This window comes from Hemiscyllium ocellatum, chromosome 16 (assembly GCF_020745735.1).
Source record: "Hemiscyllium ocellatum isolate sHemOce1 chromosome 16, sHemOce1.pat.X.cur, whole genome shotgun sequence".
In the NCBI taxonomy this organism is placed as follows: Eukaryota; Metazoa; Chordata; class Chondrichthyes; order Orectolobiformes; family Hemiscylliidae; genus Hemiscyllium; species Hemiscyllium ocellatum.
In genome coordinates this window covers 64,873,040-64,900,800 of record NC_083416.1, presented here as the reverse complement: position 1 = coordinate 64,900,800, position 27,761 = coordinate 64,873,040, and positions in this window count along the sequence as shown.

The window sequence follows — 27,761 nt, the reverse complement described above, 5'->3', positions numbered from 1 at the left end:
TATTGCATTTGTGTGAAGTCAAATGTCTCCATTATGATCAAATACTTCAAACACTACTAAAGTCAAATCTTTGAAAAAAGTTATTCTAATTTTAGCTCCCACCCTCATCTAATCATAATCATTAATTTCACTACTTAAAAATTTATAAGTGATGCATATTAAGTGGTTTATCACTTCCTGGTTTTCTGTATGTGAATACCCTAATTCAAGGGAAGTCCACATAGACTATCGATGATACAAATATCTCAGCAAGAGGCCCAGCAATCACTTCTCTAGCTTCCCACAGAGTTCTCGGGTACACCTGATCAGGTCTTGGGGATCTATCCACCTTTCACCATTTCAAGACATCCAGCACTTTCTCCTCTGTAATCTGGACATTTTGCAAGGTGTCACCATTTATTTCCCTACAGTCTATATCTTCCATATCCTTTTCCACAGTAAATACTTATGCAAAATATTCATTTAGTATCTCCCCCATTTTCTGTGGCTCCACACAAAGGCCGCCTTGTTGATCTTTGAGGGGCCCTATTCTTTCCCTAGTTACCCTTTTGTCCTTAATATATTTGTAAAAACTGTTTGGATTCTCCTTAATTCTATTTGTCACAGCTATCGGTTGGCAAACGTGGTGCCACTGTTTAAGAAGGACAGTAAAGACAAGCCTGACCTCAGTGGTGGGCAAGTTGTTGGAGGATGTACATGTATTTGGAAAGGCAAGGACTGATTCGGGATAGTCAGCATGGCTTTGTGTGTGGGAAATCATGTCTCACAAACTTGATTGAGTTATTTTGAAAAAGTAACAAAGAAGATTGATGAGGGCAGTGCAGTGGATGTGATCTATATGGACTTCAGTAAGGCGTTCAACAAGGTTCCCCATGGGAGACTGATGAGCAAGGTTAGATCTCATGGAATACAGGGAGAACTAGCCATTTGGATACACAATTGGCTCAAAGGTAGAAGACAGAGGGTGATGGTGGAGGGTTGTTTTTCAGACTGGAGGCCTGTGACCAGTGGAGTGCCACAAGGATTGGTGCTGGGTCCTCTACTTTTTGTCATTGACATAAATGATTTGGATGCGAGCATAAGAGGTACAGTTAGTAAGTTTGCAGATGACACCAAAATTGGAGGTGCAGTGGACAGCGAAGAGGGTTACCTCAGATTACAACAGGATCTGAACCAGATGGGCCAATGGGCTGAGATAAATGTGAGGTGCAGTATTTTGGGAGAGCAAATCTTAGCAGGACTTATACACTTAATGGTAAGGTTGTAGGGTGTGTTGCTGAACAAAGAGACCTTGCAGTGCAGGTTCATAGCTCCTTGAAAGTGGAGTCACAGGTAGATAGGATAGTGAAGAAAGTGTTTGGTATGCTTTCCTTTATTAGTCAAGATTATTGAGTATAGGAGTTGGGAGGTCACGTTGCGGCTGTACAGGACATTGGTTAGGCCACTGTTGGAATATTGCATGCAATTCTGGTGTCCTTCCTATCAGAAAGATGTTGTGAAACTTGAAAGGGTTCAGAAAAGATTTACAAGGATGTTGCCAGGGTTGGAGGATTTGAGCTATAGGGAGAGGCTGAACAGGCTGGGGCTGTTTTCCCTGGAGCGCCGGAGGCTGAGGGGTGACCTTATGGAGGTTTACAAAATTATGAGGGGCATGGATAGGATAAATAGACAAAGTCTTTTCCCTGGGTTTGGGGAGTCCAGAACTAGAGGGCATAGGTTTAGGGTGAGTGGGGAAAGATATAAAAGAGATGCAAAGGGCAACCTTTTCACGCAGAGGGTGGTACGTGTATGGAATGAGCTGCCAGAGGATGTAGTGGAAGCTGGCAGGTGGGACTAGGTTGGGTTGGGATATCTGGTTGGCATGGACAGGTTGGACCAAAGGGTCTGTTTCCATGCTGTACTTCTCTATGACTCTATGACTGTATAGAAGAAATGACTAGATCTTTGTCAGCAGGTCTGGATCTCGAAGGACAGATGTACCACTTTGCCTCCCAATAGTCTTTTTCTCTATCTTCCAATAGTCTTACCAACAAGGTAAAACTTGTGAATGTAACTTGTACCCAATTGCTATTATGAAATGTACTATATCTTGTTAAGACTCATTGCAGTTATTCCTCAACTATTGTAAACCAAGTAAACTCTTAGAGTCAGAAAAGAAGACAGAAATGGTGGCAGATTCCTTCTACTCACAAAATACTATTTGGAAGACAGAACGTAGAACCTTACAGCACAGTACAACCCCTTCAGCCTTTGATGTTGTGTGACCTGTGGAAACAATCTGAAGCCCATTTAGCCTCCGCTATTCCATTCTCATCCATATGCCTATCCAATGACCATTCAACTGCCCTTAAAGTTGGTGAGCCTACTACTGTTGCAGGCAATGCTTTCCACAACCCAACTACTTTCTGAGCAAAGAACTTGTCTCTGACATCTGTCCTATATCCATGACCCCTCAATTTGAAGCTATGCCCCCTTGTGTTAGCCATTACCATCCGAGAAAAAAGGCATTCACTGTCCAACTTATCTAATTCTCTGATCATCTTATGTAACTCAATTAAGTCACCTCTCAACCTTCTCCTCTCTAACGAAAACAGCCTCAACTCCCTCAGCCTTTCCTTGTAAGACCTTCCCTCCATACCAGGCAACATCCTAGTAAATCTCCTCTACCAAAGCTTCCATATCCTTCCTGTAATGCAGTGACCAGAACTATACACAATACTCCAAATGCAGCCGCACCAGAGCTTTGTACAGGTGCAGCATGATCCCATGGTTCTGAAACTCAATCCCTCTACCAATAAAAGCTAACACACCGAATGCCTTCTTAACAACCCTACTAACCTGGGTGGCAACTTTCAAAGATCTATGTATCTGGACACCGAGATCTCTCTGCTCATCTACACGACCAAGAATCTCATCATTAGCTCAGTACTCCGCATTTCCGTTACTCCTTTGAAAGTGAATCACCTCACACGTTTTCACATTAAACTCCATTTGCCACCTCTCAGCCCAGCTCTGCAGCTTATCTATGACTCTCTATAACCTACAACATCCTTTGTCACTATCCACAACTCCACCGACCTTAGTGTCATCCGCAAATTTACTAACACATCCTTCTACACCCTCATCCAAGTTATTTGTAAAAATGACAAACAACAGGTCCTTGTGGTACCCCACTAGTAACTGAACTCCAGGATGAACATTTCCTACACATGTTGCCTCTGTACTTTGTGCAATAGCCTACTGTGGGAAACCTTATCAAACACCTTACTGAAATTCACATACACCACATCAACTGCTTCACCCTCATCTAACTCTTTGGTCACCTTCTCAAAGAACTCAATAATGTTTGTGAGGCACGATCTATACTTCAGAAAGCCATGTTGACTATCCTGAATCAATTTATTCCTTTCTAGATGATTACAAATCCTACCTTTTAGAAACCTTTCTAACACTTTACCCACAACCAAAGTAAGGCTCAGTGGTCTATAATTTCCAGTGTTATCTCTCCTCCCTTCTTGAACAATGGAACAACATTTGCTATCCTCCAGTCTTCTGGCACTATTCCTGTAGACAATAACAACATAAAGATCAAAACTAAAGGTTCAGCAATCTCCTCCCTGGCTTCCCAGATAATTCTAGGATAAATCTCATCGACCCAGGGGACTTATCTATTTTTACATTTTCAGAATTGCTAACACCTCCTCCTTATGCACCTCAATCCCACCTAGTCTAGTAGTCTGTATCTCAGTATTTTCCTCGACAACATTGTCTTTTTCTAGCTTGAATACTGATGAAAAGTATTCATTTGGCGCTTCCCCATCTCCTCTGACTCCATGCACAGCTTCCCACTACTATGCTTGATTGGCCCTATTCTTACTCCAGTCATTCTTTTATTCCTGATATACCTATGGAAAGCCTCAGTGTTTTCCTTGATCCCAACCCCTCACATCCCCTCCTGGCTCTTCTTAGCTCTCTCTTTAGGTCTTTCCTCTCAAACTTGTAACTCTCAAGTGCCCTTACTGAGCCATCATATCCCATCATAACATAAGCCTTCTTCTTCCTCTTGACGAGAGATTTAACTTCCTTAGTAAACCACGGCTCCCTCCCTCGACAACTTCCTGTCTGTCCAATCTTTATCATGGACCTGCAGTAGCTGGTGCTTGAATAAGCTCTACGTTTCAACTGTGCCCATCCCCTGCAGTTTCCATTCCCAGCCAATGCATCTTAAATCTTGCCTAATTGCATCACAATTGTTTTTCTCCCAGCTTCAACTTTTGCCCTGTGATATATACCTATCCCCTTCCATTACTAAAGTAAACATAACTGAACTGTGGTCACTATCACCAAAGTGCTCACCTACCTCCAAATCTAACATCTGGCTGGGTTTAATTAGCAAATCCAATGTGGCATTTCCCCTTTTGGCCTGTCTATATACTGTGTCAGAAAACCCTCCTGCACACAATGGACAAAAACTGACCCATCTAAAGTACTTGAACTACAGTATTCCCAGTCAATATTTGGAAAGTTGAAGTCCCCCATAACAACTACCCTGTCTCTCTTGCTCCTATTGAGGACCATCTTTGCTATCCTATCCTCGACATCTGTGGAACTATTTGGAGGCTGACAGAAAACTACCAACAGGGTAACCCTCCTTTTCTGTTTCTAATCTCAGCCCATACTACATCAAACATCCTTTCTGCAACCATAATATTGTCCTTGAGTAACAATTCCACACCACCCCCTCTTTTACCATTTTCTCCGTCCTTACTGAAACACTAAAATCCTAGAACCTGCAATAACATTGCTGACCCTACTCTACCCATGTCTCTGATTTGGCCACAAAATCAAATTCCCAGGTACCCACCCATGCTGCCAGCTCACTCACCATAATCCAAATGTTCCTGGTGTTGACATAGACTCACTTTAAATTAACTTCATGCTTGCCGGCACACTCTTGTGATCTTGAAATCGTAGTTCTGACTTCATTACTTTCAACTTCCTGTATACTCAAATGACAATTTTGCATCCTATCCCTCTACTGAATTAGTTTAAACCCACCCGAAGAGTATTAGCAAATCTCTCCCCCCACCTCTACCCCCCCCCCCCCCCCACCCCCCACCCACCCCCCACCCCTGGATATTGGTACCCCTCTGGTTCAGGTTAAGACCATCCTGTTTGTAGAGGTGCCATCTACCCCAGAAAGAGCCCTAGTTATCCAAAAACCCTCTCTCCTGCACCAGCCTTATAGCCACATGTTCAACTCCTCTCTCGACTTATTCCTCACCTCACTAGCTCATTGCACGGGCAACAAATCAGAGACAACAACTCTGTTCTAGCTCTACGCTTCCACCTTAGCTCCCTGAATTGCAGCCTTAAATTACCATCTCTCTTCCTATCTATGTCATTGGTGCCTATGTGGACCTCGACTTAGGGCTGCTCCCCCTTCCCTCAAGGATCCCAAAAACACAATCAGGGACAACACGAACCCTGGCACCTGGGAAGCAACACACCAACCATGAGTCTCTCTCATTCCACAGAACCCCCTATCTGTCCCACTAACTATGGAGTCCCCAATGACTAATGTTCTGCCTCTCTTCCCAATTCCCTTCTGAGCAACAGGGACAGATTCTGTGCCAGAGACCTGTTCCCCATTGCTTACCCCTGGTAAGTCATCCCCCCAACAGTATCCAAAACAGTATATTTGTTGTTGAGGGGAATAGCCACAGGGTATCCCTGCACTGCCTGCCAGTTCCCATTCTGTCCCCTGACAGTAACCCATCTTTCTTCTTTTACCTGGGGTGTGACTACCTCTCTGTAATTCTTCTCAATAACCCTTCCACCTCCAGAATGATCTGAAATTCAGCCAAATCCAGCTCCAGTTCCCTAACATGGTTTTCAAGAAGCTGGAATTGGGTGCACTTCCTTCAAATGCAGTCAGCAGCGCCACTACTGGTGACCCTTCTGCAGGAGGAACATTCAATTCCCCAACCTCTATTCCCACTATTCTAAATTCCCAATGTAACTTCTAGAAAACAAAAAAAAAGAAACTAGTCACCTTACCAATCCAGCGTACAACTTTTTTTTGGTTTGGGAGGAGGAAGATGGGTAGGAGACACTACCCGAGTTATGTTTTGGATAAAGCAACCACCCAAATATAAAGCCTCACTTAGCCAGCAGTACCATGTCCATTCCTGCTCAGAGTACGCTCGCCTGTACACGAGATAAGTTTTTATAGCTTTTAAATCTTTTAAAATTTATGTTTCGTTGGACCTCTGATCCTCGTTGTCACTCCTCCCACTTCAACGGCTGTCGAGAAAATGAAGAACGCTGAACTACCGAGGAAGGCTTTGCAAGCTAAATGAGAGTAGAGCAGCAAAAGGTGTAACAGCAGGTGTAGTGGCCTTTTTTCACAGCATGTCTCTCCATAGAGAGATGGGATGAACACTGAGATCCATCTGGTGGGAGGCAAGACCTCAAAGGCTCTAGAGGCAAAGAAATATCCCTCCTGTCATATCCAAATGTCTCAAGAGCCCCAGAATCTCAAGGTTCATTGCTGCAGACATCTAAAGCCTCTGAAAATGATATCTCCTTCCAAATAGAGCAGCTAAGTTTGCATCCTAGGGGTCATTACATTGCCATTCCCTGGAGATCAATGCCCCCCCCAACCCCGCCCCCCCCCCCCCCCCCCCCCCTCCCCCATACCCACATGCTCCCACTTGTGTCTGCTTCTTGCTAAAATGTGTGTTGTCCTACCCTGGAAAGACAGAAAAAGGCAAAGTCTGGATTAGTGGTGCTGGAAGAGCACAGCAGTTCAGGCAGCATCCAAAGTGCAGCGAAATCAACGTTTCGGGCAAAAGCCCTTCATCAAGAATAAAGGCAGTGAGCCTGAAGCGTGGAGAGATAAGCTAGAGGAGGGTGGGGGTGGGGAGAAAGTAGCATAGAGTACAATGGGTGAGTGGGGGAGGGGATGAAGGTGATAGGTAGGGGAGGAGAGGGTGGAGTGGATAGGTGGAAAAGGAGCTAGGCAGGTAGGACAAGTCCGGACAAGTCATGGGGACAGTGCTGAGCTGGAAGTTTGGAACTAGGGTGAGGTGGGGGAAGGGAAATGAGGAAACTGTTGAAGTCCACATTGATGCCCTGGGGTTGAAGTGTTCCGAGGCAGAAGATGAGTCGTTCTTCCTCCAGGCACCTGGTGGTGAGGGAGCGGCGGTGAAGGAGGCCCAGGACCTTCATGTCCTCGGCAGAGTGGGAGGGGGAGTTAAAATGTTGGGCCACGGGGCGGTGTGGTTTATTGTTGCGGGTGTCCTGGAAATGTCCCCTAAAGTGCTCTGCTAGGAGGCGCCCAGTCTCCCCAATGTAGAGGAGACCGCATCGAGAGCAATGGATACAATAAATGATATTAGTGGATGTGCAGGTAAAACTTTGATGGATGTGGAAGGCTCCTTTAGGGCTTTGGATAGTGGTGAGGGAGGAGGTGTGGGCACAGGTTTTACAGTTCCTGCAGTGGCAGGGGAAAGTGCCAGGATGGGAGGATGGATTGTAGGGGGGCGTGGACCTGACCAGGTAGTCACAGAGGGAACGGTCTTTGTGGAAGGCGGAAAGGGGTGGGGAGGGAAATATATCCCTGGTGGTGGGGTCTTTTTGGAGGTGGCAGAAATGTCAGCAGATGATTTGGTTTTTGTGAAGGTTTGTTGGGTGGAAGGTGAGCACCGGGGCGTTCTGTCCTTGTTATGGTTGGAGAGGTGGTGTCTGAGGGCGGAGGCGTGGGATATGGACGAGATGCGTTGGAGGGCATCTTTAAAGGTTCATTGATCATAATGTTTTGTTTGACAGAGGAAAGGGCAACATTTGTGAGGGCAAAGCGGTGACAGTGGGTGTTGGCTGCTCTGATTGGCATGTGAGACACCTGGAGAGAGGAATGAATGTAGTTGCAATGTGTATTGACCTGAGACAAGCTGTGCAGGTGAATATTGGGCAATTCACATGATAGGGCATAACACCTGATAGATTTTGGTCACTTACCTGCCATGCATTCCTCTGTCCTCTCGATTCGTTTTCTCCAGGTTAGAGGAATCACAAGTTCTGCTGTTGACTGCTTTGGCCATTTCTAAGAATGTCTCCTTGGTTGGAGTAATTGTCCTGTTCTTTCAGTCCTTGGTACAGCTTTCCTCACCCCTCACTTGGCATGAGTGTGAGACCTGAGGTGTAGCCTTCCAAGTTTCCTCTCTACTCCTGTGACTGCTAAAACCTCAAAGAGACAAATGCTGCTGAACCATTGTAATTCAAGCAGTAGTTTCCTAGAAATAGAAATCCTTCTTCTGATATTATAGAAGAGTCATTCCATCATTACAGTCAGGCAATCCAGAGAATGGACAACAATTGATTTATAGAGTCACAGAGTCATTCAACATGGAAAGAGATGCTTTGGTCCAACTAGTCCTCGCCAACCATAATCCCAAATTAAAAGCAAATTACTGTGGATGCTGGAATCTGAAACCAAAAGAGAAAATGCTGGAAAATCTCAGCAGGTCTGGCAGCATCTGTAAGGAGAGAAAAGAGCTGACATTTTGAGTCTAACTGACCCTTTGTCAAAGCTGTCAAAACTGACCAGATTTGGCAAAGGGTCAGTTAGACTCAAAATGTCAGCTCTTTTCTCTCCTTACAGATGCTGCCAGCCCTGCTGAGATTTTCCAGCATTTTCTCTTTTGGTTATAATCCCACATTAAATGAATCCCACCAGCCTGTGATTGGTCCATATCCCTCCAAACTTTTCCTATTCATGTACTTATCCAAATGTCTTTTAAACATTCTAACTGTACCTGCATCCATCAATTCCTCGGGCAGTTCATTCCACTCACCAACCACTCTCTGTAAACAAAATTGCCCCAGTCTTTTTTCATCTTAATCCTCCCACCTTAAAAATATGGCATCATATTGAAATCCCCCAACTTAGGGTAAAGGGCTTTGCTTTTCAGTTTATCTATACCCCTCATGATTTTACAAACTTATATGAGGTCACCCCTCAACCTCATATGCTTCTGTGAAAAATGTCCTGTCCTACCCAGCCGACTTTTATAACTCAGGCCATCTATTCCTGGCATTATCCAGAAAAAAAAAGCAACTGCTGGGCACTCCATTCGAAGTTGGATTCCATAGTCACAAGTGGCAGCGGCAGGGTCTAAGCTGTTTTCCCAATGTGTCTTCATTAATGTTGAGGCTGATTCATTTTGCTACATATCAGCAAGTATAGTTTTACTCAACTCTTATGGATCTGTACTATGCAGTTTAATTGTTTTTCTTTCTAATCTTGGACTTGATATTTGAGTGTTGATTCAGTAAGAAACTGACTTGTTATAAATTGTCTTGCAGCAGTGAGAAGTATGATAAGAGCATGGTACATAGTGAAACAACTCAAAATAATTCGGGGATGAATTGACACAATAGTCAGGGAACTGAGTGCAGCAGTGAGTTTGAACCTGCACTGTCACATCTGAGGCGTGGATTCAGACAGCGTGAAAGTATCCATTTACTGATGGTTGTAAGAGTCCGAATTGAAATCCATTGGAGCAATTTCAGCTCAATTCCGCATAGATCCAGATGCCCAGAACAAGTTGTATCTAATTTAAAGCTAAAAAAGGCAGTTTCACTTGGCTAGGAAAAGGAAAGTCACACTGGGGCATTTTCTGAAATATGGGTGATGGTACATTGTGAGGGCAAAAATCAAGGAAAGCATTATTTTGAATCTAAATAGGTTACATCTAGCCTAGATGTGTCTGATTTTAGTTGCACAGCTCAAGTAGGAAAACTTTATATTTACCAGTTCTGAACAGTCATACCAGACTTGGAATGTTAACTCCATTTCTCTCTTCACAGATGTTGCTAGAAGTATTAGTTTCTCCACAAATCTCTGTGTTAGTCATATTTTGTTATGCTGGCATCCATTCTTAATATAAATGCGCATAGTATTTACATTAAGAAGTTTGTGCACACTGTTTTACAAACTATTGATAATTATTTTTCAAGGTGTAGGTTTTATGCAGATAAAATGTCAGAGACCAAAACTGTCAGCAGCATTCTAATCTGATCAGTTCACCTCTAATTATAGGTTGATGAGATTTCACGTTCTTATATTGTCCAATGGGCTGCTGTCTATGGGGCTCAAATGACACTGGGAAGGACAAGTGATGGCAAGCAAAACCTCACAGTTCTATCATGGAGTTGTGAGGAACATTAAGACAACGGGGAAAAAAAAGTCAAAATTCACCAATTGCATGAAAGTGTCTAGGTTAAATGCTGGGTTTCTGAGGAAACTGTCTGTAAAATATGTTATATGGGGAATGCGCAGTATTGAGTCATCTATATACATTTTATACAGAGCGCAGTTCATTGTCACAATACTATCACTTATATCCTTTTTAGAGTCACAAAGTCATGGAGATGTACAGCACAGAAACAGGGCCTTTGGTCCAACTTGTCCATGCTGACCAAATATCCAAACCTAATCTAATCCCATTTGCCAGCACTTGACCCATATCCCTCCAAACCTTTGCTGTTCATATTCCCATCCAGATGCTTTTCAAATGTTGTAATTGTACCAGCCTACACCACTTTCTCTGGCAGCTCATTCCATACATGCACCAGCCTCTGCGTGAAAAAGTTGGCCCTTAAGTCAGTTTTAAATTTTTCCCCTCTCATCCTCAACCTATGCCCTCTAGTTCTGGACTCCTCCACTCCAGGGAAAAATACTTTGCCTATTTATCCTATCCATGCCCCTCATGATTTGCAAACCTCTATAAAGTCACCCCTCAGCCTCTGATGCTAAAGAAAAAAAAACAGCTCCAGCCAATTCAGCCTCTCCCTAAAGCTCAAATCCTCCAACCCTGGCAACATCCTTGTAAATCTTTTCTGAACCCTTTCACAACATCTTTCCAATAGGAAGGACACCAGAATTGCATGCAATATTCCAACAGTGGCCTAACCAATGTCTTGTACAGCCGCAACATGACCTCCCAACTCCTATAATCAATGCTCTGACCAATAAAGGAAAGCATACCAAATGCCTTCTTTACTATCCTACCTACCTGTGGCTCCACTTCCAAGGAGCTGTGAACCTGCACTCCAAGGTCTCTTTATTCAGCAACACTTCCCAGGACCTTACTTATAAGTGTACAAGTCCTGCTCTGATTTGGTTTTTTCCAAAATGCGGCACCTCACATTGATCTAAGTTAAACTCAATCTGCCACTCCTCAAGACATTTCCCCATCTGATCAAGATCCCGGTCTATTCTGAGGTAACCTTCTGTGCTGTCCACTACACCTCCAATTTTGTGTTACCTGCAAATTTAGAAACGATACCATCTATGTTCATATCCAAATCATTTATATAAATGACGAAAAGTAGTGGAGCCTGCAGCAATCCTTATGGCACACCATTGGTCACAGGCCTCCAGTCTGAAAAACAATCTTCCATCACCACCCTCTGTCTTCTACCTTTGAGCCAGTTCTGTATCCAAGTGGCCAGTTCTCCCTGTATTCCAAAGTTAGCTAACTTTGCTAACTAGTCTACCAATAGGAACCTTGTTGAATGCCTTACTAAAGTCCATACAGATCACGTCCACCGCTCTGCCATCACCAACCTCTTTGTTACTTCTTCAAAAAATTCAATCAAGTTTGTGAGACATGATTTCCCATGCACAAAGCCATGCTGACTATCCCTAATCAGCCCTTGCCTTTTCAAATACATGTAAATCCTGTCCCTGAGGATTCCCTCCAACAACTTGCCCACCATCAACATAAAACTCACTGGTCTATAGTTCCCTGGCTTGTCCTGACCACCTTTCTTAAAAAGTGGCACCATGTTAGCCAACCTCCAGTCTTCCGGCACCTCACCTGTAACTATCAGTGATGCAAATATCTCATCAAGGGGCCCCACAATCGCATCCCTAGCTTCCCACAGAGTTCTAGGGTACATGTGATCAGGTCCTGGGGTTTTATCCACCTTTATGCGTTTCAAGACATCCAACACGACCTTCTCTGTAAAATGGACAATTTTCAAGATGTCACCATCTATTTCCCCACATTCTATATCTTCCATGTCCTTCTCCACAGCAAACACTGATGCAAAATACTCATTTAGTATCTCCCCTATCTCCTGCGACTCCACACAAAAGCTACCTTGCTGATCTTTGAGGGGCCCTATTCCCTCCCTAGTTCCCTTTTGTCCTTCATATATTTATAAGATCCCTTTGGATTATCCTTAAACCTATTTGCCAAAGCTATCTCATGTCCCCTTTTTACTCTCCTGATTTCCCTCTTAAGTATACACCTACTGCCTTTATACTCTTCTAAGGATTGACTCGATCTCAGGCGTCTATACCTGACATATGCTTTCTTCTTCTTCTTAACCAAAACCTCAATTTCTCCAGTCATCCAGTATTCCCTATACCTACCAGCCTTTCCTTTCACCCTAACAGGAATATACTGTCTCTGGACTCTCATTATCTCATTTCTGAAGGCTTCCCATTTTTCAACCGACCCTTTACCCTCTAACATCTGCACCCAGTCAGCCTTTGAAAGTTCTTGCCTTATACCATTAAAATTAGCCTTTCTCAAATTTAGAACTTCAACTTTTAGATCCGGTCTATCCTTTTCCATCACTATTTTAACACTAATGGAATTATGGTCGTTGGCCCCAAAGTGCTCCCCTACTGGCATCTCAGTCACCTGCCCTGCCTTATTTCCTAAGAGTAGGTCAACTTTTGCAACTTCTCTAGTAGAGACAGTATATAAAATTATTTCTCAACTGGTTGACAATCTTCACAACAAGAACATAGGAGCAGAAGTAGCCTCTTGACTGTATTCCCATAACATCCCATATTCTTTGATGTTGGTAGTAACTACAAATTTCTTAAGTTTTATCTTGAGTTTAATTAATGTTTGAGGTTCCACAACCCTCTGGACTAGAGAATTTGAAAGAGTCAACACCTCTGGGTAATGAAATTCCTCTCTCACTCTTAAGTTACTTACCTTGATTTCTAAGATGGTATTCCTTTGTTTCTTGGTCCTCTAACCAGGAGAAATACCCTTTTACCGTCTATTCTCCATCCTTTTAAGAGTTTTATAAGAAACAATAAATATCAATGTTATTAAAACCTGTCATACTATTTTGTGACAATAGTATGATTGCTCAAACTTTTGTCACCTTTTGATATATCAACAACATTAACAATCACTATTGACCTTTGGGTCTGGACTTTCGTGTGGATGCGTTATTTAAGATACTCCAACGTCCAGTCCCAGTGACTGTAAAATATCTTGTGCAAACTGGTATACTGTCATTGTAGTAAACTGTGTGATTCATTCAACAATAGGATTCGATTTCAACTTTGTCCAAAACCGCTACCATGATTTTTCTGTATGCACATTTTCTCATCTGAAAATGAAATGCGAGTGAAAATGTGAGAAAGAAGAAGGGAGAGAGTAATTTGGACGATGTCTACTTTCTCCCAGTTTAATGAAGCATTCAACTCTTACCTGGCTAAACAATACTACCGGCCTTCTCCTGATCTGAACCTGATTTTTCTTTCCTGAGTAAGAACACAGATGTGAGAGAAATCCCAGCTCCACAATAGGGCCCCACGTGACATGTCTTTGCATATCTCTTATAGACCAGACCAAAACCACTTCAAAATATATTACGAAGATAGCCTCAACCCTAACTTTTTCTTATTTTAAAGACAACTGTAAAGCATTGTATTCCAGGTGCAATTTGATTGGTCAAACTATTTAACTTTAAGCAAAACACACTTTATTTTAACACTACAGTTAAAATACAGACACCATTGAAGAATGGGCTTAACTGTCAAAATGCCTAAAAATGTATTAACCACCATTAATTAAGTATTCCAATATAATAACATCCCATAGGCACACCTTTGGCAAAGGTAAATACAATAAAATAGATTGTCAGACACACAATCCGAGCAGTAGGAATAGAAACCGAGCTTTTAGCTGTAACATAGAGAGGAATAAGAGTTTCCACATCCAATTTCAAGCCTAGCAACTGCAGAATGCTCAAGCTAAAAATTCTGGTTCTGTGGGATCTTGACTCTACCCATCCAGGCTGCCTCTATTGTTCCAACTTATTAAAAAATTCCAAGGCTTGAGAAGCTGTTAACTTTATTGGCTTTGTGTGCCACTAAGCAACTCTGTCTCAACCATTCTTCATTAAAAAAGGACAAAATACACCTTTTAAAGTTGAATATCATCATAGGTCTTCAAAGCTGTATTGATGAAGCACTGAAGAGGACATTGCTGTGTCATAAACTGAGTGTCAGAGCTGCAAATGTTGCCCAGCTGTTAGATTTTATTGGATCTGATGGTGCATCATGGGCATACATTGGGGGAGAAATTACTTTACCGTCAGTAAATTAAAAGACTGCTGCTTTAAATGTATTTTCAGAATACAACAATGGGGGTTGATGTGTTCTACCACCACGATTTGATGTCAGCAAAGTATAATTATTTGTCAAACTTGCTCAACTCTTTGGATGGCTGAAGTGCAGCATTAAGCTCATTATCCTATTCAACTGTCTTCTTGCTATTCTATTACTTGATACGGCCATAATGTCATCCCCTGACCAAATCTGTCACATCAGCACAACCGTGAATGAGAGGGACAAAGCTACGAGAGTTGACAGTTATCCTGAAGAGCAATGTGCCACCTTGGAGTTGCAACTGCAATGTATGCGACATGAAGATACACATGGAGTCATTCTCTCAATCACACCATGAGCAGTATTCATTTGTGCAACGTTATAATTAGTTCATGCGCGTAAGCACGCAAACTTAAGGAAAACAGTGAACTTTGAAATGTTCACAAACCTTTTTGCCTTGCAATCTCATTAAAATGTTACAAAGAAGAACCACTGGGGAAGAGATTGGGCCAGCTGCTCCTTGTTTCTCATGAGAAGTGAAAGATCAATTGTTCATCAGAAATTAAACTAACCCAAGGAAGTATTCAATCAGTAGAACACATTACAAGTTCAGAAGCAGATATCATAGCAACCAGCTGATTTGTGTCTGTTCAGCTTACAAACCCAAAAGAAGATAAATTGGCAGACAGAATATCATCATTGATTGGACACAGAATGTGGAGTTACTAAAAAGTGAACTCTTCTAAAAGCAAGGTACAGATACAATGTCCCCACTTTTCGAAAGTAAAGTTTAATGATTGGCAAGTGAGCCTATGAATCTCTATAATAAATAGGTAATTTGCTGATATGTCTCAATCTTATGATGATGATTTTTTTTTAGAAGTTGATATTCACAATTATCAGTGATAATGTCTGCTATTCCTGTTTGTGTTGGGTCAGCTGTTAATCCAGATCTTGTTTATCCTGACACAAGAGCCATGTAATGTTTCAAGTCAGCTAATAGCTGATCTTATTTCTTCAGCTACTTTGAGTAGTTTAAAGCTACTTGGCATATATAGTTTTGTACTGCATAATGCCTACTAGAGTCATAGTCATAGAGATGTAATGCATGGAAACAGACCTTCGGTCCAACTCATCCATGCCGACCAGATATCCCAATCCACTTGCCAGTACCTGGCCCATATCCCTTCAAACCCTTCCTGTTCATATATCCATCCAGATTGCATTAGCCTTCGCCACTTACTCTGGCAGTCCATTCCACACACGTACCACCCTCTGCATGAAAAAGTTGCTGCTTAGGTCTCTTTTATGTTGTTTACCCCCCCACCCCCTCACCTTAAACTTATGCCCTCTCATTCTGGACTCCCACACCTCAGGGAAAAGACTGCCTAATTATCCTATCCATGCCCGTCAGGATTGTCTAAACCTCTATAAGGTCACCCGTCAGCCTCCAAAGCTCCAGGGAAAAAAGCCCCAACCTATTCAACCTTTCCCTATAGCTCAAATCCTCCAACCCTGGCATTATCCTTATAAATCTTTTCTGCACCCATTCAAGTTTCACAACATTCTTCTGATAGGAAGGAGACCAGAATTGCATGCAATATTCTAAAAGTGCCCTAACCAATATCCTATATAGCCGTAACATGATATCGCAACTCCTGTACTCAAAACTCTGACCAATAAAGGAAAGCATAGCAGCTGTCTTCTTCACTAACCTATCAACCTGTGACTCTACTTTCAAGGAGCTATGAACCTGCACTCCAAGGTCTTTTTGTTCAGTAACACTCCCTAGGATCTTACCATTAAGTTTATAAGTCCTGCTAAGATTTGCTTTCCCAAAATGCAGCACCTCGCATTTACCTAAGTTAAACTTCATCCACCACTCCTCAGCCCATTGGCCAATCATTGTGGTCCAAGGTAACTTTCTTTACTGTCCGCTACACCTCCAAATTTGGTGTCATCTGCAAACTGTTCATCCAATGTATTTTCCACTTCATTACTTGGTCTAATAATTGGAACATCTTCAATCTTTTCTTTTTGTTTTCTTTTAAATGTTGATCTTTTCCACTCACTGCTTCATTATTTGTTAGGTTTTCCCAGCTTCTCATCAAGTTCCTTCACTAGAGAATCATTGCCGGCATTTATTTCTGAAGTAAGTGTTTCTTGAGTGATTTGCAACTGTTAGTTTTGTACACTTCTCCGCCTATTTGAGATGGTCTATTATTTTTGCCAGGATTGTTTTGAGCATAAGCTGATGTTTCTTTAGCTGCTTCTGCTAAGCCTGATCCATTTTAAATGTGAGTGGCTCCTGATCTTGCAGTAAACCAGCAACATTTCACTGAATTGTCAATACAGAGCTTGGAATCCATCATTCTCTTTCAGCTATTCATTCACCTTTGTGAGCTAAGCAGCCATATCTCCTGAAGATTTCATCATCTCAGAGATGGTATTCTCATGTTCAGATTTTTTCTGAGCTAGTTGTTCAGCCTTTTGCTTTCAAACTTACATCTTTGTCTCCATGGCAGGGAGCTAAGATTCTATCTCCACCAATTCAGAAGAAAGTGGTGTTCTGTTATTTTTTTCATATTCAGTTCTGCAGTGTTTAAAGGCAAAGTTTCCGTCATCTTACCATACCTCATTAGAGAGAGCTGACTCGTGGTGGTGTAACCTAAGGATTACCCCACCTCAGGCAAGGAAAGGGCTTAAGAAGGAGAGTCTTTCATAGTAACCTCAGTGAGTGCTGGAATTGAACACATACTGTTGCCATCATTATACATTCCAAACCATCCAACTAAGCAAATGTGTATTGAATAATCTACTTCAGTTTCTGTGTATCCCTGATGTGACTGATGCTGTGGCTTGTGATTAGTGAGAGGTCATGGCGTGCTGAAATGCCTATAGTTACTGACCCTGCCATGTCTCCAATATAGATGTTCTATGATGTTCAAATTGATAATATTTACTCTCCAGCACTTTTGATCCTGAACACAGAATTGGTGAACCATTGTATGGTATATATCTACATTAGTAGGTTGTGGTTTTAAGAATTCACAGGGATTGTATATTGTCACTCGGTCCTGCATCAATCTTCGCCAATAATGAATAGTCACCTATTTTCTCAGGACAGATTGGACATAAATGTCTTGGATGGTGCAGTGACATTGATATTTTCCACAAGATTCATGGTGTGAAATAAGTGTTCACCACTATTTGTCTTGTGTACATTGTTAGATTCTGGTTTGTTGATTAGTATATATAAACTATATATCTGGCAGGATACCAGATGGATTTTATGATAGCTGGGAGATAATCCTTTTGTGCAATCTATTTAGGTCAGTGCACAGCTCCTTCTGGCTGTTTCAGCTTTCACCTCGTGTGCTGCCTCTTCCAATGCTGCTGTTTGCTCTGAAAAATTGATTGAAAGCAATGCAGATTTTTTGGTGCACACAGAGGGTGCACACATTCTCCACATGTCTTACTATGCTTGAGTTTTCCAATGATCATGTTAACCATCAAGTTTGTGCATAGGACCTATGAGTTTTACAACTTGGAAGGATTACTTTGTGCTTATATCCAGTCTTCAATAGCCCTTTGAGACTATGAGCCATTTGGTTTGTATAGTAAAGCAACTTTGGGGTGGATACACTCACCAGCTCAACAACTCACTTTGTTAGATCCCCATCTTTAAAATCATATGAAAAGCCCTTTTCTCTGCATCTGCCTGCGCTGTGGATGACGGATTCTGTTAGCTTCTGTCTAAATGGCATGAATTCTCATCGTTGAATATGAAACTGTGATCTGACTCTGAATTCTTCATCTTCTAAAATAGTCCATGTCTTTGCATAGTCTTGGCTCAGTGGCTGTTAATCCTGATGTGTTTCTGCCTGAGCAGACCTTGATGTCCAATTGCTGAACAGATTTTAATGGTTTGCTTTTCAGAATCAGATGAGCCTGAATCATGAAACAATAGCTGTGGATGCCAATTAAGCATTTTAAATCCAGTTAGACAGTATACCAATTTAAATGAAAGACTTTGGTGGCCATTCTGAAGACATCAGAGAGCATGGAGTACAGTCAGTTCCCGGGAGAATAGGTTAGAATGGCTAAGTGGATGGTCAGAGAAATTGAGGCAAAAAATGAGGTCTGCAGATGCTGGAGATCACAGTTGAAAATGTGTTGCTGGTTAAAGCACAGCAGGTCAGGCAGCATCCAAGGAATAGGAAATTCGACGTTTCGGGCATAAGCCCTTCATCAGGAATGAGGAGAGGGTGGAAGGCAGGTTAAGATAAAAGGTAGGGAGGAGGGACTTGGGGGAGGGGCAATGGAGATGTGATAGGTGGAAGGAGGTCAAGGTGAGGGTGATAGGCCGGAGTGGGGTGGGGGCGGAGAGGTTAGGAAGAAGATTGCAGGTTAGGAGGGCGGTGCTGAGTTGAGGGAACCGACTGAGACAAGGTGGGGAGAGGGGAAATGAGGAAACTGGAGAAATCCGAGTTCATCCCTTGTGGTTGGAGGGTTCCCAGGCGGAAGATGAGGCGTTCTTCCTCCAACCGTCGTGTTGTTATGTTTTGCCGGTGGAGGAGTCCAAGGACCTGCATGTCCTCGGTGGAGTGGGAGGGAGAGTTAAAGTGTTGAGCCACAGGGTGGTTGGGTTGGTTGGTCCGGGCGTCCCTGAGGTGTTCTCTGAAGCGTTCCGCAAGTAAGCGGCCCGTCTCCCCAATGTAGAGGAGGCCACAACGGGTGCAGCGGATGCAATAGATGATGTGTGTGGAGGTACAGGTGAACTTGTGGCGGATATGGAAGGATCCCTTGGGGCCTTGGAGGGATGTGAGGGAGGAGGTGTGGGCGCAAGTTTTACATTTCCTGCGGTTGCAGGGGAAGGTGCCGAGAGTGGAGGTTGGGTTGGTGGGGGGTGTGGACCTGACGAAGGAGTCACAAAGGGAGTGGTCTTTGAGGAACGCTGATAGGGGAGGGGAGGGAAATATAACCCTGGTGGTGGGGTCCGTTTGGAGATGGCGGAAATGATGGCGGATGATACGCTGTATACGGAGGTTGGTGGGATGGTAGGTGAGAACCAGTGGGCTTCTGTCTTGAGAACCCCACTGGTTCTCACCTACCACCCCACCAACCTCCGTATACAGCGTATTATCTGCCATCTCCAAACGGACCCCACCACCAGGGTTATATTTCCCTCCCCTCCCCTATCAGCGTTCCTCAAAGACCACTCCCTTCGTGACTCCTTCGTCAGGTCCACATCCCCCACCAACCCAACCTCCACTCTCGGCACCTTCCCCTGCAACCGCAGGAAATGTAAAACTTGCGCCCACACCTCCTCCCTCACATCCCTCCAAGGCCCCAAGGGATCCTTCCATATTCGCCACAAGTTCACCTGTACCTCCACACACATCATCTATTGCATCCGCTGCACCCGTTGTGGCCTCCTCTACATTGGGGAGACGGGCCGCTTACTTGCGGAACGCTTCAGAGAACACCTCAGGGACGCCCGGACCAACCAACCCAACCACCCCGTGGCTCAACACTTTAACTCTCCCTCCCACTCCACCGAGGACATGCAGGTCCTTGGACTCCTCCACCGGCAAAACATAACAACATGACGGTTGGAGGAAGAACGCCTCATCTTCCGCCTGGGAACCCTCCAACCACAAGGGATGAACTCAGATTTCTCCAGTTTCCTCATTTCCCCTCTCCCCACCTTGTCTCAGTCGGTTCCCTCAACTCAGCACCGCCCTCCTAACCTGCAATCTTCTTCCTAACCTCTCCGCCCCCACCCCACTCCGGCCTATCACCCTCACCTTGACCTCCTTCCACCTATCACATCTCCATCGCCCCTCCCCCAAGTCCCTCCTCCCTACCTTTTATCTAAACCTGCCTGCCACCCTCTCCTCATTCCTGATGAAGGGCTTATGCCCGAAACGTCGAATTTCCTATTCCTTGGATGCTGCCTGACCTGCTGTGCTTTAACCAGCAACACATTTTCAAGAGAAATTGAGGCAGCCAATGTCACATTGACAGTTCTGAATGAACAGATAGAATGTCGGTAAGTGGCCAGAGGGAGATTTCCAGGTGGAGGGAGAATATCTTTACGTTGTTGGATATTGTGTGCCTTGATGCATGAAAGGAAAAGAAAGAATTCCTTTTTAGCGTATTGAATGATTCAGAAGATGACATGGAACTGCGGAGTGGTGCAGCCCTGAGTCAGTGTGCGATGTGGTGCTGTTGGAGAGAGAGGTCGAGAGTGTGCATATGACACCACATGGCACTGAGTATGGATCTCAGGATGCGGTGAGAGCAGCTGACTGTGGAACATTAAAGCATAAAGGAAGAAACTGGAGTTGGAATCTATGTAGGGTGAGTCTGAGCTGGAGTAAATCACTGCGGAATGTGATGTGGCTATGGAAAAGAGTCTTAGCGAATACCTGGTCAAACACCAAGACCGACAGTGAAATTAATGTGGTGGACAAGAAAAGAGATTGAAACAAAAATCCTTTCGGAGAGAGGAGCAGAACTTCAAGGTGGACATGCCTAGGAGAGAAATAGCAGCGAGTTAAATACTCAATAAAAACAGAAAGAACTGCAGATGCTGTAAATCAGAGACAAAATTAAAAATTGCTGAAAAAGCTCAGCAGGTCTGGCAGCATCTGTGAAGAGAAATTAGAATTAATGTTTTGGGTCAAGTGACTCAGGAATGGTCACTCTGATTTCTCTCCACAGATACTGCCAGACCTGCTGAGCTTTTCCAGCAATTTCTATGTTTGTCTGTGATTTATAGCATTCACTGTCCTTTCAGTTTTTATGCCTTTAACCTTCCCCTACTCTCAATCAACCCAGATCATTTGTCTTTCTCAAGTGATTTAAACTAACCTCTCATTAGGGATATGTTTGTTTACCATCAAGCTGTGTTTTCAACAGTCTCTGATGCTGTAACAAAAGGACACAGAGGATTGTCTCATGCACTTTAGCATTCTTGAAGACTGCAGATGTTCCACTTGTAGATTAACTTGATTGCTCACCGTTCAAGCACAACTGGCCACATCAAAACAATGTTATACCACCACAGCTACTACAATATTTTAATAATAATCATGTAATACTAAATTGCTCAGAAATTGATTAACTCCATGGGTTAGTTGATTTAATGCAGTAAAACACATTACAGGTTATGCAGCACATGAGAGATTAACTGACTGATTTCTGTGTATTCTGTTTTCTGTTGCAGCTTGCAAACCTAAACAGGCAGAGTCACAAAATTGTATAAACACAGCACATGCTATTTCTAAAGTTGAACTCTGTTAAAGGCCAGGTACACTTAAAATTCTATAGGTTTTGGTAGGAGCAATTCACAGGCATCCAACACTTTCATAGGAAGCCAAAGAAAAGAAGGGTTGGATAGAGATTACAGCAGCACTGAATGCTACAAGAGACCACTAGAGATTGTGGATTCAATACCCAAAAATATTCAGTGACTACTGCATTCTGGCAAGGTGAGTCACTGAGTTCATAGATATGGAGTTCCAAAGCTGCATAATGCGTGTTGTGTCTAGCACATAAATCTGAGCATTGCGGCTTCTATGTATAATCATCTCCCATAGCTGAACACAAAGCAGACGTGAATAGATGCATAAGAGGTGAATATCTGTATCTGCGCGAGAAATGACATTGAAATAAATTTACGGTGTTTTGTGAACAAAAGGGCAAAGATATGGTCTAGGCTGACTCGTAAGGCCTATATACTTAGGGGAACTGATGACCTTGCAAATTACCAAAATGCCAGAGGAGCTGTCTATGTGACACAGTGAATCACCAGTAACAGGTAATACCTGTAGTATGGGTATCACCTTGGCACATGGTGGTAGTGGCAGAGGTCATGCAGTCAGTTTGAAGTGTACATTGGATGTTGGCATAAGTGAGAGTGCAAGGATGGTATTGCTTCTTAACAGGAGAGCACGCATGATTAGAAGCACTGATGTGTTGCTTTAATTAAAAGGTTACAGCTCATTTTCATGTGTGACATAGGTCCCAGCACTCCTCCCTTAGTAGACACAGTCGTCGACATACATCACATATTTAAGACAAAGTCATAGAAATGTACAGCATGGTCCTAATCATCTATGCCAATCACATGCCTTAACCTAACTGCGTCCAATTGGCCCATATCCCTCTATACCCTTGCTATTCATCTACCCATCCAGAAGCCTCTTAAACATTGTAATTGCACCAGCCTCCACTACTTCCTCTGGCAGCTCATTCCATACATGCACCACCCTCTATATGAAAAAGTTGTTCCTTAGGTCCCTTTTAAATCTTTTCCCTCTCACCTTAAACATACGTTTTCTAGTTTTAGACTCACACACCCCAGGAAAAGGCTTTGTCGATTTACCCTATCCATGCTCCTCATGATTTTATAAACCTCTATAAGATCACCTCTCGTCCTCTGACACTTCAGGGAAAATAGCCCCAACCTATTCAGCCTTTCCCTACAGCTCAAACCCTGGACAAGTCCTAATATTTTCTGAGGTGTATAAGGGGTCATAAATACAACGTTACATCCTTCATATATTTTAGTGCCAAGTCTCTCAGCAGGATACTAGTATAACAAAACCTGTGGAGGAATGTGTAAATTGGATGGCAACATCATGATTTTCACATTCAGCTAGTCATTTTCAGGCATTGGAAATTACTGTCCAATTTATTCCAAAACAACAGCGAGCATTGATAAGCTCACTAAGAGTCAGGCCATTGAAATGTGACATAAAGAGAATTTATGACTTGTTAATGTGTTGTTATTATTTGTTCGCTATAACCAACTATGAACTGAAATGCTCACCTGTTATTAGGTCGAGTTTACAGTTAGTGTAAAATATGACATACATTAATTAGACAATTACATTTTACATTGTGTACATTAGTACCAATTTATCAATCAAGAATGTCAAAATTTATATTTTAGGTGCAGTTTTTAAAAAATTTACATAATAAAGTGCATGGGTTAAATAAATAACTAAACATTCAGAGGAAAATAACGCTGAGAGGCTTGAAACAAAATGATCTTGTCCTTAATTGGGGAAAAATATGAAAGTAGAAATTTACCACATACACAGACAAGTACATATGTACAAGTATGCCTGTTTATGCTTTGGCTGACGTTTTTGAGAGAAGGAATTTATCACCATAAAGCAGTTTCTGATCTGTCTGAACCTTATATTTGAATTATGTTTCCTATAGTTTCACAACCTAATTCCCAAAATGTTCATTTCTTTTTCTCATTTTTGCAAGTTTCTTCATTTTCTTCTCATTGTTGAACATTACTTGCTGGTAGGAAGGCTGGATGCAGGACCCTTTGCAGATTTTCTTTTTATTTATTCATGTTCGAAAGGTAATAATTTTTGCCTGGACTCAGTTCCCCTGAAGTCACAAACAGTCAATCACAAATGGGAGATTGAAGTCAAGTCAGTTGTAAGGCAGGCAGAATGGACATGACGTGAGTGAATCAATTTTTTTTAATGACAATCTGATATTTTCAGTGATTAGTGTTTTCTGCCATTTGCCCACAAGCTATCAGATTCATTAGAGACAGTGTTACAGCTTGGCATGATGGAATTTAAAGATGCAAACCTCAGGATCATCTGCCCACTTTCCTAACCATGAGACAACCATCCTCAGCCTGGAGCAGATTTACCTCTTGTCCTATTCCTGATTTCTTTTTTCCTCTGTCTTTTTTTCCTGTGTGAAAGCTTAAATGAAGAACACCTATGGTGATGCTGTCAGTTCAAGAGGTTATTTTGTCTGTTTTTTGAAGAGAGATTAGAAGGAAGAGGTGCCACGCTGGCTACCAGACCCACTTGTGTAAACAGGAAAAAGTGAGGACTGCAGACGCTGAAGAACCAGTGTTGAAAAGGGTGGCACTGGAAAAGCACCGCAGGTCAGGCAGCATCCTCGGATGCTTTTCCAGCACCATCCCTTTTTGACACTTGTGTAAGCAGCTTTGGAGGTCTTGGGTTTTTTTTTAAAAAAAACAGCCTGAATGGGTGTAGCCAGCTCTCACGGATCCAGATTTCTGGGTTTCAGTTTATCATAATCAAGTCAATTTTAAAAGAAATTGAATCAAATAGCACAATAGTTAATCATGATATAAGAAAGATAAATAAAGTATTAACTTGTAATTAAGATATAGTGAAGTTGAAGAAAAATGCATTGCATTATAACTCGAGGAGGCAATTAAACTGAAATATAATTCTGTGTAGCTCGTCGTAGCAAAGATTATTGTCGCCTTGAAAAGTAATAGAAATTAACAAATAAGATTTGAGGAATTTCAAATAGATGAAGGTTAAAGACTAGAATTTGTTGGAAAGGATATTTAAATGAATTAATTGCATATTTCAAGATTATAAACAAAGTTGGTGAAATGAATCTGATCAAAGTTTTGACAATGGTGGAATTTCAAATACTAGGTGATTATAGTTTAAAAATTTCTGGGTTTCAGTTCTCTCAGTAACATCAGAATCTATTGAGCTCTGAAAAGAATTGGAGCTTCAGTGAATGCCTCCTAGCTGCTACTGTCTCTGAATTATCTATTGATGTTTTTGCCTCCTGGATTGGAAAACTGCATCTGAGAGTCTGTATCTGAATTTGCCTTTTTGCCAAGGTGTGTGTTTATGGGATGTTGGAACGGTTAATTAGTAATAGTTATTGAATCCAAAATTTAGTTAAGTTTTCCATTAGCTAAGTTTTCTAAATTGTATGTTAAATGTAGTGTTTAAATAAATTGTTTTGCTTAACGCTGAGTAGCTTGACCAGGTGCATTGCATCTGGAACATGGCATTTCAGATTTATCTTTAAAATAAGAAAAAGTTAGAGTCTAGGCTACCTTCTTAAAATATATTGAGGGTGTCTGGTCTGATCCATAATACACCCTTCCAGATGGTTTGGTCGACACAACCTGAATTTCTGGTATAGCAAGTTTGAGATATGACTTTGTCAGCCATATCAATCAGCAAATACTGCTTGCTCTGAAGTATTGGAAAAGGTAGCTCCAAGCCATTATTTTCTGTTCCTTTTTATATCGGGTTTCAGGGGATTAGAAGTCAAAGGAGTTAAAAATTCTATGTAACATTTAATATAGTAAACTGGAGGCAATACATTTCATTAATTAAGCGCAGTCTGGAAGAGTATTTCTGGTAGCAATATTGCATTAATGTGTAGTGGAATTGATTGGAGTGCTTGTTCTGTGATCCCACGTTGCATTGCTATTCACATATTCAAAGTCTAAAAAGCCTCTCCATATTTCTGAGACTGAGAAATTGGGGAACGGAGTCTAGTCTGGTCATTCCTGTGGAATTTCAGTGGAAAAAGTAATTAGCTGATGCAATATTTCATTGACTTTGCTGAGCGCCTCAAAGTAATTAACATCAGAAACTTTGCCAAGGTCATGGTTGCCCTTTGGCACATTCTATTTGGAGATAGTTGCTGTGATGCGGTGCAAAATTGTAAAGGAAAAATTCTGCACTAGGGATATTTTGGATTTTCACTTGCAGAGATTATCATTTGTTCATGTTTAAACAAGTTTATGTCACTTCTGAAACAGGTTAAAAGCAAAATGTTGTGCCCATATAATATTCTATATCATTGCGCTTGGAAAATATACACCCAATAATAGGACAAACAAAATTACATAAAAGTAAAAGCAAATTACTGCAGATGCTGGAATCTTTGACAAAGGGTTAGTTAGACTCAAAACATCAGCTCTTTTCTCTCCTTACAGATGTTGCCAGACCTGCTGAGATTTTTCAAAGAAAATTACATGATGTGCAAGAGAATGATCAATTAAGTAAAGGATGAGAAGGATTGAAACAATAATACATATAGAGCAATATCATTTCTAGCAGACATATGGACAGTGAACAAAATAGAAAGCGACAGAGAGAACCAGAAAGAAGAATCACACACACTCCACCCCTCACATCTCAAGTTGTACTCTCTCTCTGAGGAAACACTTGACAGTGATTTTTTTCCTGAATTAACCAATTAGTGTGCAGAGGTCATGCTTGTGTCTGTTCAAGGATGGCAGTTGGGCTTAAAGCAAAAGAGCAAAGAGCTGTACCCTGCCATTGCTGGTGATAGGGGGCGGGGGAAGGTGCACTTGTATCTTGAGATGCTCTCTTAGCAGCTTAAAAAGCAAACTGCATTAATAATTGGCACGAGTGGCCATGTAGAAGAGTGGAAAACATTTTGGAATGGAAGACTCTTCACAGGCTTGCTGACAACCACATCTGTGGCCAGACTGATGAGGGGGGCTTCAAACCCATTCCAGAGCTTCCACACTGTTCTGCTGCCGAAAGGTTGCATGCATGCAACTGACCTGCTCTTGGCACTACAGGGTACCCAGATAATTAGCCACAATTGGCCTTTCATTTGAGCTAATTCCTTTTGTCCCCAGTCCCCCCACAGGAAAGCAACCCAAAGTCAGGATGGTGCCAGCAATCTGCACACTGGCCTGTTGTGTGGAATAACCTGCCACTATGCTTCATCCTCACCCACCTTTCAGAATGAAAATTCACCCCAAGTTCTTAAGGTTACAATCAGTAGCATTTCCATTCTGATTTGTTTATTTCTTTGTAATGCTGAGGGCTTCTGACCACGTTGTCATGGAGCTTGTTTTGCTTACTGAAATCTTTCAAGTTTGATTTTTTAACACCATAATAAAACATTGAGCAGCATCTTCTCAACTTGACCTTTACCCAGTTGTACTTTTCAGATAATGGTTTGAAATATTTAATTCTGATGGAAACACTTCATTCTATTTTAAACATCACTGTTTGCCAAAGGCAAATATAATAATGATAATCCCAACATGTTCCATCAACAGACAGAAGTCAAAACATTTTTTGGAACAGCAAAGTGTCATTAGTCCAACAAATCTATCCAGCCTTTTTAAAAATTCTATTGGTATGCCATCCCAATCAGATAATTGCCTTCAGAAGAAATGAATCCAATTGTCTGTTCCACTTGACAGACTTTCCCCCGATAACTAACTTTACAATTTTGGCACTGAAATTGTTTTTTGAATTCTTGTTTTACTCTTGAGAATTTTTAAACTATAATCACCCAGTATTTGAAATTCCACCATTGTCAAAACTTTGATCAGATTCATTTCACCAACTTTGTTTATAATCTTGAAATATGCAATTAATTCATTTAAATATCCTTTCCAACAAATTCTAGTCTTTAACCTTCACCTATTTGAAATTCCACAAATCTTATTTATGTTAATTTCTGTTACTTTTCAAGGCAATAATAATCTTTGCTACGATGA